We start from the raw sequence: 14,135 nt of genomic DNA, 5'->3' as shown, positions 1-14,135 counted from the left end.
TTTTTTTTTTTCCTTTTTGGCCCGACCCCGACCCACAGTTAGACCGTGAGAGAAAGTTTAAAAAGAGGGCGGTTTCCTTTCCGCCTTCCCCATGGAGGGGTGGGGGTGTCTGCGAGTCCGTCTGCTCTCTCTCTCTCTCTGCGGGGTAGGTATGACCAGGGCGAGCCTCAGTCCCTGGGAGATAGAGGTAAAATATGCCGGCGTCTCCCTCCTTCCTTCCCGCTTCCCGGACTCGCAGCCGACTTTGTTGAAGAAGAGCACCCGAAAAAAAAACGGAGCCTCTTTCCTTATGCAACTTCCTCAGGCGCATTGAACACCCCGGCCCTTCCCTTCCCTTCCCCCAGCTCTGGATCCATCCCTCCCTTTACCGCCTTGTTTTTTTTTTTCCCCTTAAAAAAAAACGACCGAAAAATTGATTAAGAGAGAAAGGAAAGTGCGCCGCAACTGAGGCGGAAATAGATTTCTAATTGTTCCCCAAGTTCACAAGACAAGTCAGATCACAGATGTGAAATTCACTTGAGAAGAAAGAACTTGGGGGGGGGGTGGGGGGGGGGGGGTGTTATAACCCGCCTCAGGTTTGCAGGTTGGTTAGCTTCTTTAAAGAAACACTTGGAGCATCGTTGGTGGTGCCATCTTTTTGGATCGGGTAAAGCCAGGAACCTGGTTATTGATGAACCTCGGTCGCGTGGATTTTTGCGCAAGTTTTTCAGGAAAAAAAACACTGGCTGAGTCGAGGACAGAGCATTTCTCCGGAAAGTTTCAAGTGCAGCAAAAATAGCGTACGTGCAAAACTGGCCAAGGGGAGACCTCTAGTGGTTAAAGTCGCGTCTTTAAGTTCGGAAGGCAAAATACAAAGTCTGGCCTTTTCTTGGAGGAAAGTATCTATTTAGACCTGGAAGTAATTAGGAACCCTCAACTGGTGTCCAAGAGTGGATGTGGAATGCTGGGTACCTAAGAACAGTGTATTTGCTAAATCATAGAGGAATGAAAGTACGAATAGAACCCAGAGGTCTGTGCCTTTTCTCGAGATCCAAAGGTCACTGGATGAGCAACAAGTATTTATAGTTATTGTGAGCGACGCAGTGTTTTGAGTGACAGCCTCCAACACGCATAGTACTATTTTGAGGTATATGGCAAAATAGACTTACTTGAAAGTAAATTTTGTCAAGATACAAGGATGTTTATATTTTTAAAACAAAAAATAGAACATCAATTTGATTTAAAATTGCCTTTGATGATGTTTTAGTCACTAATATACTTAAAGTGATCTCAATTGCTTTCTCTGAAAAATGAGTGTTTGATTTCTAAAGTCTCTACTGCTTATAACTTTTTATGATTCTTAGAAATCAGTTTGAAAGAAATCAAATTTGTTTTGAAAGTTTTTTATAATAAAAAATGTTGAAATATATAGAAAGATAGTAATTATAGCAGTTCCTTCCACTTTCCCCTCCCACTTTCTAGTGCTGAATGGATTTTTTTTTTTGAGACTTCTTAGGTTTAAAGCCTGACAGATATAGAGAGCTAGTGCAGCAAATGACTTTCATCTTTTTCTTTAGCTGACCAGTATATGAATTGGTAGACTTAAAGGTTTATAAAAGGCAATTTTTGTGTGTGTTTACTGTTTGGAACAATTTAAAACTTACTTCATTTCATCCCAAACTACACTTTAGTTTTAAACAAGTTATAAAGTATCTTATCAAAGGAATTGTATTGCAGAAAGAGAATATGGGCAAGTCATGTGGCAAGGAAGGACAGGTGGACAATCAGAGTGCTCTATTGGTACCCTCAAAATATCAGGAGAAATCTAGGAAAGCCTCTAGTAAATTTGGTGGACGTCTCCCTACTCCCTAACTTTTGGGAGAATGTTAACAACGGTGGGCAGACACAAAGGAGTTGCAGTTTATGTTGGAGGTAATCGATTCACAGATCCATTTTGTATTCAGTTGTCATTGCTTCAGAACCTAGGTTTCCAATGCAGAAGTTGTAGAAGGAGGACTCCTGTTCCTGTGATACCAAATAGACCTGTGATTTCATTAGTATGGGTGTTTCCTCTGTGGATGCAGATGGTAAACAATCTATACTTGCCCCTCCTGTGTGACTCTTGTCCATGGCCTCCTCCGAGTTCAGTACTGGGAGTCTATGGAATGTGCTGGAGACAGACCTTTTTTGCCTTCTCCTGACATGTGGAATATAACAGAGGAATACAAAAGTTGTCTACTCATATTCTTGTTCTGACTGTTTCACCAGACAATTTTTTGCTCATGTAATTCTTTGGGGACGACCTTCACTTCTTTTAGGTTACTGATTTGTTTTTTGTTGTACCTTGCTTACACCCACCATTGTTCCTCTGTATTGTGCTCTTGAGCGATACTCATTTTTAATTCTTTGGCTATTGTGAGTGTTCCACGACTCCACAGATATGCAACAACACCAATAGAATATTGGTATTAAAAGATGGACCTTTGTTTCTGGCAGAAATTTGGGGGTCATGAAAATTACTTTTAAATTTCTCTTCCCTTTCAGTTCTGTGCCCAACTTGTCCTTTTGTACTATCTGATCAAGATATACATACACAGATGGACAAGTTCTATATAGTCCATCTAACTACCTGTAATATAGTCTGGACAATAGTAATTTTTTATTCATTTGGTTTTTCCTATGTAGATGGTCCAAATTCTTTTGGGTGGTTGTGGATTTCTTCCAGCAGACTGAAAATATTTGGGGGCTTGAGGCAGCTATCATGCATGATGTCATCTGCCAATAGGAGTACTTGGAGCTTGTGATCCGTATGAAATCCTCTTTAGCTGGGTCCCTGGACTGACTCTTTTCTATGACATTAGTAAATACTTATCTCCCTCTTTTATTTGTGATCAGATGATTGTTAGAGAAGACTCTCTGTGTTGCTAAATCTTTTAAGGGACGTTGGGTAGTTTTGATGTTTGGATGGATGATAACCTTGTTGGAAGCCTTTAAGGCTATATTTTGCTATATGGAATCAAATGCTTCTTTGTAAACAAGAAACAATAAGAAGTGGGACCTTGTATTCAATACTTCTTTCAGTTAGTTATTTGGTAATATTATGGAATATTGCTCTGGGATATTGCTTGTAAAGGCCTGCCTATTCTTTACTAATGCCTTCATTGAAAATGCATGTTCTCTCTGTATAGATGGTTTGCATAAAACTTTTATGTTGATTGGGAAGTAGAAATATGGTTTGGTATTTGTTGATGATTTTGGTTGTCTTATTTTGGTATTAATAGGTCTGAAAAATTTTTTTCCCTCAAGTTTTAGGTATCTTTCCTGTCTTGGTACCTCCTGAATAGATCTCTTAGCATCCCCACATTGTGTCACCTCAAGCATAGATCTTTTATATTGTCTAATCTAGCTGCTTTTCCCATCTTTGTTCTCTTTGGTGCCATTTCTACCTCTTCTGTAAGTTCAGTTAGAATTGTGATGTTAGAGTCTAAATGTAAGGACTTTGTAGTCCTTGGTGGTTTAAAACATATATTATATATGTATATATATATATATATGTATATATATATATATATACACATACACACATATATATGTTTGTTATAAAAATATTTGCAGATTGTTTCCATTTTTCTCTGATTGTGGTTCTTCCATTTTCAGCCTTACATAACTTGGAGTGACTGTAGTTAGGTTTCTCACCAACATTTCTTAAGCTAATGTTTTTTTTTTTCCTCTGTTGTTTCTCCAAGGTAATACCACTCATTAGCTGCCCACATTTTTTCAAAAGATTTAACAAAGAAATTTATATTCCATTCTGGCATTGACCTTGACTACCATATATATATTTTTGGCAAATACATCAAATATTTTCTAATTAAGGTTAAGGTACTTTTTAGCCTCTTTTAACTTCTCTCTTTTACAGCACTTGATTCACATGGATTGAAGTTCTGTATGCTATTGTTATAGTCTGAGTCTTTGGTCTTTCTTCCATCTAGCTACCATTTAAATCATAAATTCCTGGTTTAAATAGTTCAGGATAGAGTTAGAATTTCATGCTATATCTTTTTCTCTCTTTTTTTTTAGTTTTGTACTAATTTTAATCTTCACTTTAGTGAGTCAATGTTCTAATTGGTATACAGGTAATTAAAAAATGAACCCCACATCAGTAATGAGGCATTTCCTGTTGAAATATAATCAATTTCATCTTTTGTTATGTAATTTGGTCCTCATCTTGTCTATGTACTTTCTGGTATTTTCATTAAGTAAATATTCTAGTGTAGTCTACAAGTCTTTGACCTTTTACATCTTTAACACTGATTCATATATTCTAACATTTTTTACTGTTCTTATCTATTTCTTCCTTTGCACTGAAGTCACTAAATACCAAATTGTATGTTTATTTCATTTGGAGGATGTTACCAAATTCTTCGAAGAATTTCCCTACCTCTTCATCCTCTGTAACAGATTCCCAGACTTGGCACTATCTTCGGGTGGTCTTTTTGCACATATTTATAATGAGGAATAATTGGTGCCCATTAAATATCCCATGCAATGATGTTTCTTGTTGTCTCTGGGGGCATGACAAAGCTAACACCCACAATTCTTTAATTTGCTTCCAAGGGGGGAAGAAATGTAAGGCATCTTTCCATTTAGCTGTCCTTCCTTTTTTTTTTTTCCCTACTGACTTCATTTGTAGCAAAAAGGTCATGATTAGTATAGTTCAGTTCTCCCAGTAGTGGGTCCATTACTGGACATTGGTCATTGGACAGTGATCGCACAGTTGGAATGCTAACAGTAGTGTTAAAGATTATGATGGGTCTAAAAACTATTTGATTCTTAGTATCCTCTGTCCCCTTTTCTCCATCTGGCACTGTCACTACAAAAGAACAGGGCCACATGTGACTGAAGTCCATTTTGTATTTTTCTTTGTTGCATAATTTGCCATAGCCAAAGAATTTGTCACCACGTGGTGATGAATCTCTCTGTACTTAGCCAGGTTGGCCTCTGGAAAGCTTAGAGCTTGTATACCTCTGGAATAGCTTTTGAAGAACCCAGGGTTACTTACAGATCCCAGTGAGATGATAGATTAGGACTTTATGGAATAGCACCTTTTTGTAATTTTTTTGTTTGCTTTCTTGCCATAATATCAATGTTATGACTTACATGAGTAAGGTATCAGACTTTCATGTGCCTAGTCACAAACCAAAACATTGGATGAAGAAAAGGAACTGGTGTACTTTGTGAATGTATATGTTTGCTTTTCAGGATCAAAGATAAAAATTCTGGAGTGGGAGAGGATGTCCTGGGGTTTTTTAGGTGGAGGTTTGCAGGTGTCTCTTCACCCTTACCTGCTTCCCCATTTGCTTAAGGAGGGCTTGAATTGATGATTTTAAATAGACCTCAAGTTTATCCTTGATTCTTTTCTGGATGGCAGGTTCTTAACTAGCATTTCAATTGCACATATTCATTACTGGAGTTAGATTGTTTTATTCTTAAGTACTGGGGAACTGGAATGAAATATTTTAAATTTGCATAATAGTAGTACTCTGAAAGATCTTACACTGCATTCTCCCTATAACTGCTCTTTGGGAACTGAGAGAAGTTTATAATGAGGTCCTTTGGGTAACTAAACCCCCCTTGGTTGAGGTCCAAGATAATCTGCCTCAAACCACTCCATAGTGTAATAGAGTCATGGTGACTTTCTTGTGTATTTTGTGCCAACTTTTCTATGGCAGAGATAATTCAGAGTTTTCAACTGGAGTCCCATAAGGTTTTTGTTGTAACCTGTGTCTTCTCTAGGGTTTTTTTTTTTTCTGGGTAAAGTACATGTGAGTTTAGTGGGAGGTAATTGTGACATGGGTATAGTATGTCAACCAGTTGATATTCTGTTGTTTCGTTCTTTGTCAAGAAATATTAAGTGCCCACTGTGTACCGGACACTAACATATATCTGTGTACCATGTGCTGTGGGGAACAGGGAGGAAATGAATTTTAGATAATTTACAAGATTACTTTTGCTCTTATGGAATTTACAGTGTTTGTAAATCTTTTCCACTTCATCTTTTTGTTTTCATTTCTCTGCCTTTAATGATCAGGATTAGTTCAGATTGAGTGGCAACATTATAACACATGTATATAAGGTCTAAAACCCCCAAGTTATAAATAATCAAGAAAGTAATATTAACAGAAAGTATTTACTATATCCATCAACTTGTGGAGCTGTCTTCAACACTGTACTCAACATATTGAACAGATTTGTTCCCCACTTTTACAGATATTAACCTTGTCTACAGTTCAGCACAGACAGCATGGGGAAAACAAATATATGAAAACACAGCAGACAAACACTATATTTTCTTTATGTATAAAGGATACAGAATGTTGCATGTTAAGACATGATGGTTTGTTGAAATTATCATCTTTGTGAAAGAGAGATTTCAAGGACAAAGTATAGAGATTTAATTCCTAAATGATATTGTTTTAAGGGGTGTTGTGGTTGACTTTTCAAAATACTAGAATAGGAATGCTATTATGTAAAAGAATATGTATGTGGCTTTTGGTTTTTAGATAGGCCTCTTTAATATAGACCTCTCTTTGTCTTTTGCATAGTATAATGATCACATTTTTATACAATTCTAATGTATAGAGGTGTGTGTGTGTGTGTGTGTGTGTGTGTGTGTGTGTGTGTGTGTGTGTGTAAACTGGATTGGATAGCAATATTTGGATACTTAAGCGATAGTAGTAAATAACATAAACAAATGCTCCAAATTTGGAACAGTGCTAATTTTAGTTACAAAAGTGATAGACTGATGGATAGGAAAAAGTGATAGGAGAACTAGAGTGATGTGAACTGCAAATAATATTGGAGTTATAAGAATTTGTTAAGGAAAATCAAGATAAAAATTAGGTGCCTAGAATAATGGAATGTTATAGTTGAGAGATGATTTAACCCCCTCTCATTTTATAAGGCAAGGAAAATGAAGCTCAGATGGAGTGAGTGACTTGCTGTGGTAACACAGAACCCCAGTGGTGGAGCTGGAAATAGAACTTGGGTGTCCTGCCTCTTGGTTCACTGTTTTTTTCTCCCACTTTGAACCACCCAGTCTTCTGGAACTTTAGCTATCTAAGGTCTGGATTCCAGTTTGGGTCCTCAGACTAGATATACATCTAATATTCTTTCCATTATGATATAATCTATGTTATTCATAATTTTCAATCCTTGTCTATATCCACCTTTACAAACTTAAATATTGACAATTTTGAGTTGTAATTTTTCTTTGATTACTTTTCTTTCCTCCGATGAAGTTGCTATACAGTCAAAATCCAAATTGTTGAGGAAGGAGAAGCATGGAAATTTCTTTTCCAAACAAAAATTTCTTCGCTAACAGATAGTTAAGGTGACTGGTTTATAAATAGTTACATTTTATGTAGGGTAGGGCAGGTACCTTTTTGAACCTTCAGTGCCAAAAATTTGTTCTGTGAATTAGCTGTGAATGAGATCTATATTTCTGCAAGTTAGTTAGCCAGTTTTTATGTAGTACCTACCCTGTGTTAGAAGTCTTTGCCTTAAAGGAGTTTAATTTCTTTCCTTTCGTACAGTTGCTTTTTCTTTCTGGTTGGTGTAGGAAGTCTTGGTGTACACATCTTTAGCTTGATAGTCCTACCGGTAGGAGTCAGGAAGATCTGAGTTTAAATACCAGCACAGAATTAGACTTTAAGGCCAGTCATTTAACCATCTAAACTGTTAACTTCTTCCTCTGTAAAATAGAGCTAATAATTCTACCCATCTCTGTCAAAAAGAACAAATATGTGTATACACACATATACATATGTACACATGTGTATGTGTTTATATGTATACACACATATAGCTATGTAAATATTATCAAGAAATTTCCTGGAGACACTAGGGGTTAAATGACTTGCCCAGGGTCAAACAGTTCTCAGGATGATCTTGAACCGTAGTCTTCCTAAACATAGGGCAATCCCTTCATCTGCTAAACCACTTTGCATTTCAAGTAGTGTATTATAGTCCTTTAACCCATAACAATAGTGATGACAGTGTAATAGTTTCAAACAGTTTCAAAATATGCGGGGAAAGAGATAAGGCCTGAACCTTTTTTGGGAGCTAGTAAGCCAGACTTTCCTAGAAAAATCATAGATCAAAGACTATTAGAATTAGAAGGTACCTTAGATTTTACCTAGTGTGTCAGATTAACAACTCACAAAAGTCCTGAGTGTGACCTAAACCACATTATAATATAATTGGGAAATGTTTAACAAAATAAATAACACAATACAATGAAGATAATATTAATTTATGGTTTTCTAAGTCATAGAGATCTGTTTCTATTTGAGTTCAACACCATTTATCTAGTCTAACTTTCTCCTCTTACAAGTGAGGAGACGGAGACCTAAATTTTGGAGCTAAAGTGATATGTAGTAAATTGGAAAGCCAGATTCAAAACCCGATCCCCAAACCAGCTCTTTCCACATAACCTGGTGCATTAACTTTTTTGAGGTCATGTGGGGTACATTTTAATGCATCATCATCTTGTTTCATGTTTTGCTCTAGGTCAAGAATATGATAGTGCTGATCTAATGCAGTATGCCCATTTAATTTTTGTAGTGATGGTTATTGATTTGGACTGATCCACCCACAGTCTCATTTCAAAGTGTACTTTGTGACCAGTGACATGTTCAGAAGATGATGATCTGGATAGGGTATAGTTCTGACTTTGCTGACCTCTTCCTAGGGAGGTACTCCTGCTTTGGAAAAGCATCTGGATCATTCTGAGTAAAGAATTTCTTTTTTAGAGTTAAGAGAAAAACATGATTCTTTTTTTACAGACATAATATGATAAATAAGAATGAATTGCTTGGGGAGTTGAATGAAGGAGGAGAAAGATGTATTTTATAAAGAGCTTTCTTACCTTCTGGTAATGTTTTCAGAATGGTTCTTTATTGTATTGAGGCTACACTGGTTCTACTGATAATGCAAACAGGACTGAATAGATGGTGACTGATTAGGAAGTAGATTATATTTATTCTAGCTGATGTTCAGCATGAAGTCAATGAGTGAAATCAGTCTGAGGGAGTAGGGAGTGGTGTTGAGGGAAAACCCAAACTGGAGAAAAACCTCTCCATAAGTCATGACCATTTTAATTTACAATATGGGTCAAGAAAAGACACATTTATGGAATCTCAGGTGCATTTAAACTTAAGTCAGGGTTTGCTCAACATATTTTTATTTGAGTTCCTATTATATGAAAGTTGATGTCCTTGGCTGGTGGGCCGTTAAAATATGGAACCTCTTAAGTCCCCTGCCTTCAAGGAGAGAGAGAGAGAAAAAAAGGCATGTACTTTAAGAGATACAAGCCAGAGTCTGAAGTGGAAAATGAGTAGTGCAGGTGACAGGTGCTGTGCTTTGCAGTGAACATCAGACCACCCATCAGACATAACGAATACTGGCTTGTTGTTGAGTATTAGTTGTAACTAGAAGAAAGCATTCTGCAGGTATAGATTTTTTATTCTCAACTTTTTTTCTTTAAAATAAAAAAAACATTTTTAATGTTTTGAGCTCCAGATTCTATCCCTCTTTCCCTTCCCTCCCTGCTCCTTGAGAATAAGCTATCAGATATAGGTTATATATGTGCAGTTATGTAAAACATTTTCATATTAGTCGTTTTGTACAAGAAGACTTGGATAAGAAAAAAATGAAAGAAAGTGAAAAATAGCATGTTTCAGTCTGTATTTAATTAATATCAATTCTGCCTCTGAAGGCGGAAAGTATGCTTCATCATCAGTCCTTTGGGGTTATCTCGGATCATTGTATTGTTAGCAATAGCTAAGTCATTCACAATTCTTCATTTAACAATATTGCTGTTAATGTGTATGATGTTCTCCTGGTTCTTTTCACTTCAATATGTGTCAGTTCATGTAAGTCTTTTCAGGTTTTTCTGAAGTTATCTGGTTTGTCTTTTCTTACAACACAATTCTTAGCCACCTCAAAAAGAACTGTTTTTGGTACAAATACATCATTTCCCCCCTTTTTTGGATGTCTTTGGGACGTAGACCTAGCAGTGATATCTGCAGGTATAGATTTGAGTATCGTTGCAATTCTGTGGCAGGGATTTCAGTTTCTATTTATAGAGGAGACCTGATGAGCAGTGGAGTTAACTCTCAAGAAAAAGGAAGGTAAATTCTGTTAGTGGCCTGGGTCTATAAAAACCAGTAAGACAAAAAAGAGGTAAAACAGAAAAAAAGAGGAAATTTTGGGAGGGAAAAAAAAACCCAGAAATGAATCGAAAGACAGCATTTCTGGAAATATGGCTAAGAACTCATTTGGATGACTAAAGAGAAGTTTCCTAAATTCCTAGAAGCAGCAGAGGCAACACAACAATTAAGTCGTTAAAACTTTGTATCCTGGATAGTCATTCAGTGTTACAAATGAAGAAATTCATCTGACCCCTTTGAAGTGGTTTCTAGCTACAGTAAACATTTTAACACCACCAATACTTAGAATTCTCAACTGGCTCTTTAGAACTGGAGGGGATCTTAGAAAATCAATTTATGTTACTAGAGCACCCTATGGAACAGCAATAGACTTAGAATAATCCAAAACTAAAGAGATAAGTTCATATATGATTCTGTTAAATATCTCGATGCCTGCCTCCCCTGAAGTCTGGGGTATATAGCAAGGAATTGGATTTCCACTAGCTGGAACATCTTAGCAACTAGAGAGAGCACAGTTTTATGCTGTATGTAATTGTTGGAATAAATCAGTAGTTACAAGAATATATTATACCAGGGTACTATGACTGTTGTAAGAAATCTGTTTGATTATGTTCCCTCCCCTACCCCATGTTAAAATGATTGAGCTCTGAGAAATGAATTGAAACCCTAAGTGGTCAGTATAATTTAGGCATTAAGATGACCAGCATGATCAGACCTCCCTATTGGTCTTGTTGTTTCAGTTGTCTTAACTAAATAGTTAATCTAAAAGGCATTATTTTCCTAATGACCTAGAAATGATTGGCTGAGTTAAGTGTGAAAACATGACTTTTCTATGGGAAAAAAACCCAAAACAAAATGTATTCAAATCTGAATCCTATATAGTAATGATTCTTTAATTTAAATCTCATTATTATTTATATATTTATAAAAATGCTAAGCCAAATTAATGGAGAGTGAGCAGCTTTATTTTTAGTCTTACAGTGTATGACTTTTAAAAAATCATGTTCTTAACATAAATATATCTCTTCCTTCAAAGTAAGCACTTTCACATTGTCTTTTAGTTCCAAAAATGTTTCTGCTTGGGTACCGATCTTTTCTAGTATAAAAGTTTTTGTTGTACTAGGTATTTTAAGAGTATTTTTGCTTCTTATCTTGTAGGATGTACATTTACATTAAAACCAGATAAACAGTGAGAGTAGAGGATATTAAATATAGCATGTCTTTTTACATTGTAGATATTAGTTTCTGACTCCAATTTCCATGAGTTTTGCAATCTCTTTTTTTTGGAGGGGAGGGGGTTAGATTCTTTTCTTATTTTTCTAAATCTTCCCCTATCCACCTCCTCCTACCTCCCTCCTTTAGAGAGGAAGTAGGTTAGGTTTCAGCCTCAAATAATTTTATCCTTCTTAGGGTAACACACAGAAGGGCAGGAAGTTGAGATTTATGAAGAACTGGTGCCTCTCATAGTTAATCCTTTGCATATAATAATCATGGCAACAACAGTAAAAAGGCCAAATGCACCATTACTGCATTATAAACAAAAGAGTCTTGTCATGGTACTATGAAAGAGGTGGAAGGAAATAATTTAAACATCATGCAAATAATCAAAAATTAATAGGAAAACTATGTTTTTTTAAAGGGTGTTTTTTTATTTCTCGAAATAAGCACTAGACAGTAGATAGATGACCAAATGCTACATACGGTAAGGTACTATTTTGGCATCAAAACTTTGAAATCTAGATTTTACTGACTTCACTAGGATGTATGAGTTGGGCCCCAAGAACAAAATCTCAGGTATCCATGCAACTGTTGGCTATTCTAATATGTGTGCAACTCAGAGTTCTTATCAGGCTGGGTGAGCACACTATCAAAGCGGGCATCTGTCATGCCTGATTTGAAAGGAAGTTTTTACTTTGTAGCAATATCTGTTTGTTGAAAGATGCTTTGAGTGTAACTTCACAGACAGACACACATGTCTTTATTGAATAAGCCTCTTCTAAAAGTCTGGATTTTAATTTTTCTTAATTTGTTCTTCCCCACTGATACTAGGTAGTAAGGAAGGTTTCCTGGGGCAGTGATTGTGATACTTTTGCTACACAGAAAAGTAGGTAACTTAGAGACCAGTTGTTATGCAGAACTTTAACTAATAGATGTTCTCTTGCTTAGTCAGGTTAAGATTGTAGACTGTGCTCTAGCTATTCGAAACGGTAATTGTCTTTTCTGGAAGTAGCTATCTGGTCCCTGGGGATAGAGTGCTACACTTGGATTCAAGAAGACTTGAGTTCAAGTTCATTTTCAGGCCCTTACTAGCTGTATGACCCTAGACAAGTCACTTACCCTCTATCTCAGTTTACTTCCCAATAAAATGGGGATAATAATAGCACCTACCTCACAGAGCTGTTGTGAGGCTAAAATTAGGTAGCATAAAGTGCTTTGTAAGTAGTAAAGGACTGTACAAATTCTAGCTATTATTATTTCCATATATTCTGCTTCCCCTTCCTCCTTTATTTCTTGTGTCTGCTCAGGGTTTTATATAGTTGAAACACTACTATGATCATGATTAGAAGCACTCTCATTAGTTTTCTACCACTTCCTTTGGAGGTGCATGTACTTTACAGCAGGATCTGGTTCAGTTCACTGAAGATTTTTTAAAGTGGCCACTGTATGCAAGGTGCTGTACCAAGGGCTAGGACAGTGTTCTGCTTAGCATTTAAAGCCCTTCGCAATCTGGCTGCATCTTATCTTTCTGGGCTGATTATACATTACTTGCTCTACCTCTTAAACAGCATTCCACTTCCTCTATCTATTTCTCTTCATAGTCTGTCCCCTGTCCCTGGAACACTTTATTTAACCCTTTCCCTCTCCTTGGAACCCCTAGCTCCCTTTAAACACTAGCCCAATTGTTAACATGATGGGAAGCTTTTCTTGGTTCTCCACGCTGTTAGTATTCACCTTTTCCCCTCACTCCCTAAATTACTTTGTATTTATTATTTGTTTCTCTAGATATCTTTTGGTCAGATTTAATCTCCTTGAGGCCAAGAACATTAAAAAAAATCTTTATATGCTAAGCTTGTAGCTCAGTTTTTTACACGTGGTACCTGCTTAATAAATGCTTGCTAAATTGGGTTGAATTGTGCTAGGCAGCTGTCACTGCTCCAGGATGTTCTAGGACAGCTTTGGTGCCTGAATAGAGCATGGCGCCTGAAGTGAGGAAAACCTGAGTTCAAATCCAGTCTCAGATACGTAATAGCTGTGTGACCTTAAATAAGTCACTTTACTCTGTTTGCCTTAGTTGCCTTATCTGTAAAATGAACTGGAGAAGGAAAAGGCAAATATCTCCAGTATCTTTACCAAGAAAATCCTCACTGGGGTCACAGAGTGGGACATTCCTGAAAACACAAGTGAATAAGGCACAGGATATGTTCATTATACTTCTGTTGTCATGCTGAGATTTTCACACGAGTGAAAGAAAGGTAGACCCAGGGTTTGACACAAAGAGCACGTCCCTATTTTATCTCTCTACCAGATCTTCCTGCAAAGAAATACAGGAGCATACCCTTTTCCCACTATTCAAAGATACCATGTCTTCTACTTTTACAACCATTCCTTTTATATATCTCTGTTAAGGTCTTTATCCTCTTCTTCACCCCTTAAGGTGGATATTCCCTAAATTCTGTCCTTAAACTACTTCTGTCTTACTCGTTTCCATAGTTTCAATTACTATCTCTGTGCAGGTGGCTTCTAATTCTAAATCCCCAACCCTACTTTCTCTTCTGAACTTTATACCTGTATCTTCTGCCACTTTCAGGGCTCCACCTTAATATTCCTCAGAGTCTCAAATTCATACGCCAAACCAAACTTGCCTCTAAATTTGCTTTTCCTCTTTCTGACTTCACCATTTATTTGGATAGCTTTGCTCTTCAC

At 36.7% G+C, this 14,135-nt stretch overlaps 1 protein-coding gene across 2 annotated transcripts in view; it reads left to right on the top strand.

Moving 5' to 3' along the window:
* L3MBTL3 (L3MBTL histone methyl-lysine binding protein 3) overlaps window positions 1–14,135 on the top strand; it is a 148,941-nt gene that overhangs the window by 558 nt on the left and 134,248 nt on the right. The window contains exon 1 of one of the 2 annotated variants that reach the window (XM_069077431.1): window positions 614–779. The exons of the other annotated variant lie outside the window; for it this stretch is intronic. The gene's annotated coding sequence lies outside the window, so the exon portion shown is untranslated. Of the gene's footprint in view, window positions 1–613; window positions 780–14,135 lie in introns of those variants that run through there. 2 annotated transcript variants of the gene reach the window in all.

The sequence above is a fragment of the Petaurus breviceps genome, unplaced genomic scaffold, assembly GCF_028583685.1.
Source record: "Petaurus breviceps papuanus isolate PSGF00001 unplaced genomic scaffold, PetGlider_PUasm1.0 90977, whole genome shotgun sequence".
In the NCBI taxonomy this organism is placed as follows: domain Eukaryota; kingdom Metazoa; phylum Chordata; class Mammalia; order Diprotodontia; family Petauridae; genus Petaurus; species Petaurus breviceps.
Note: the sequence above shows the minus strand (reverse complement) of the source record. Positions and strands in the feature narration are given on the sequence as shown.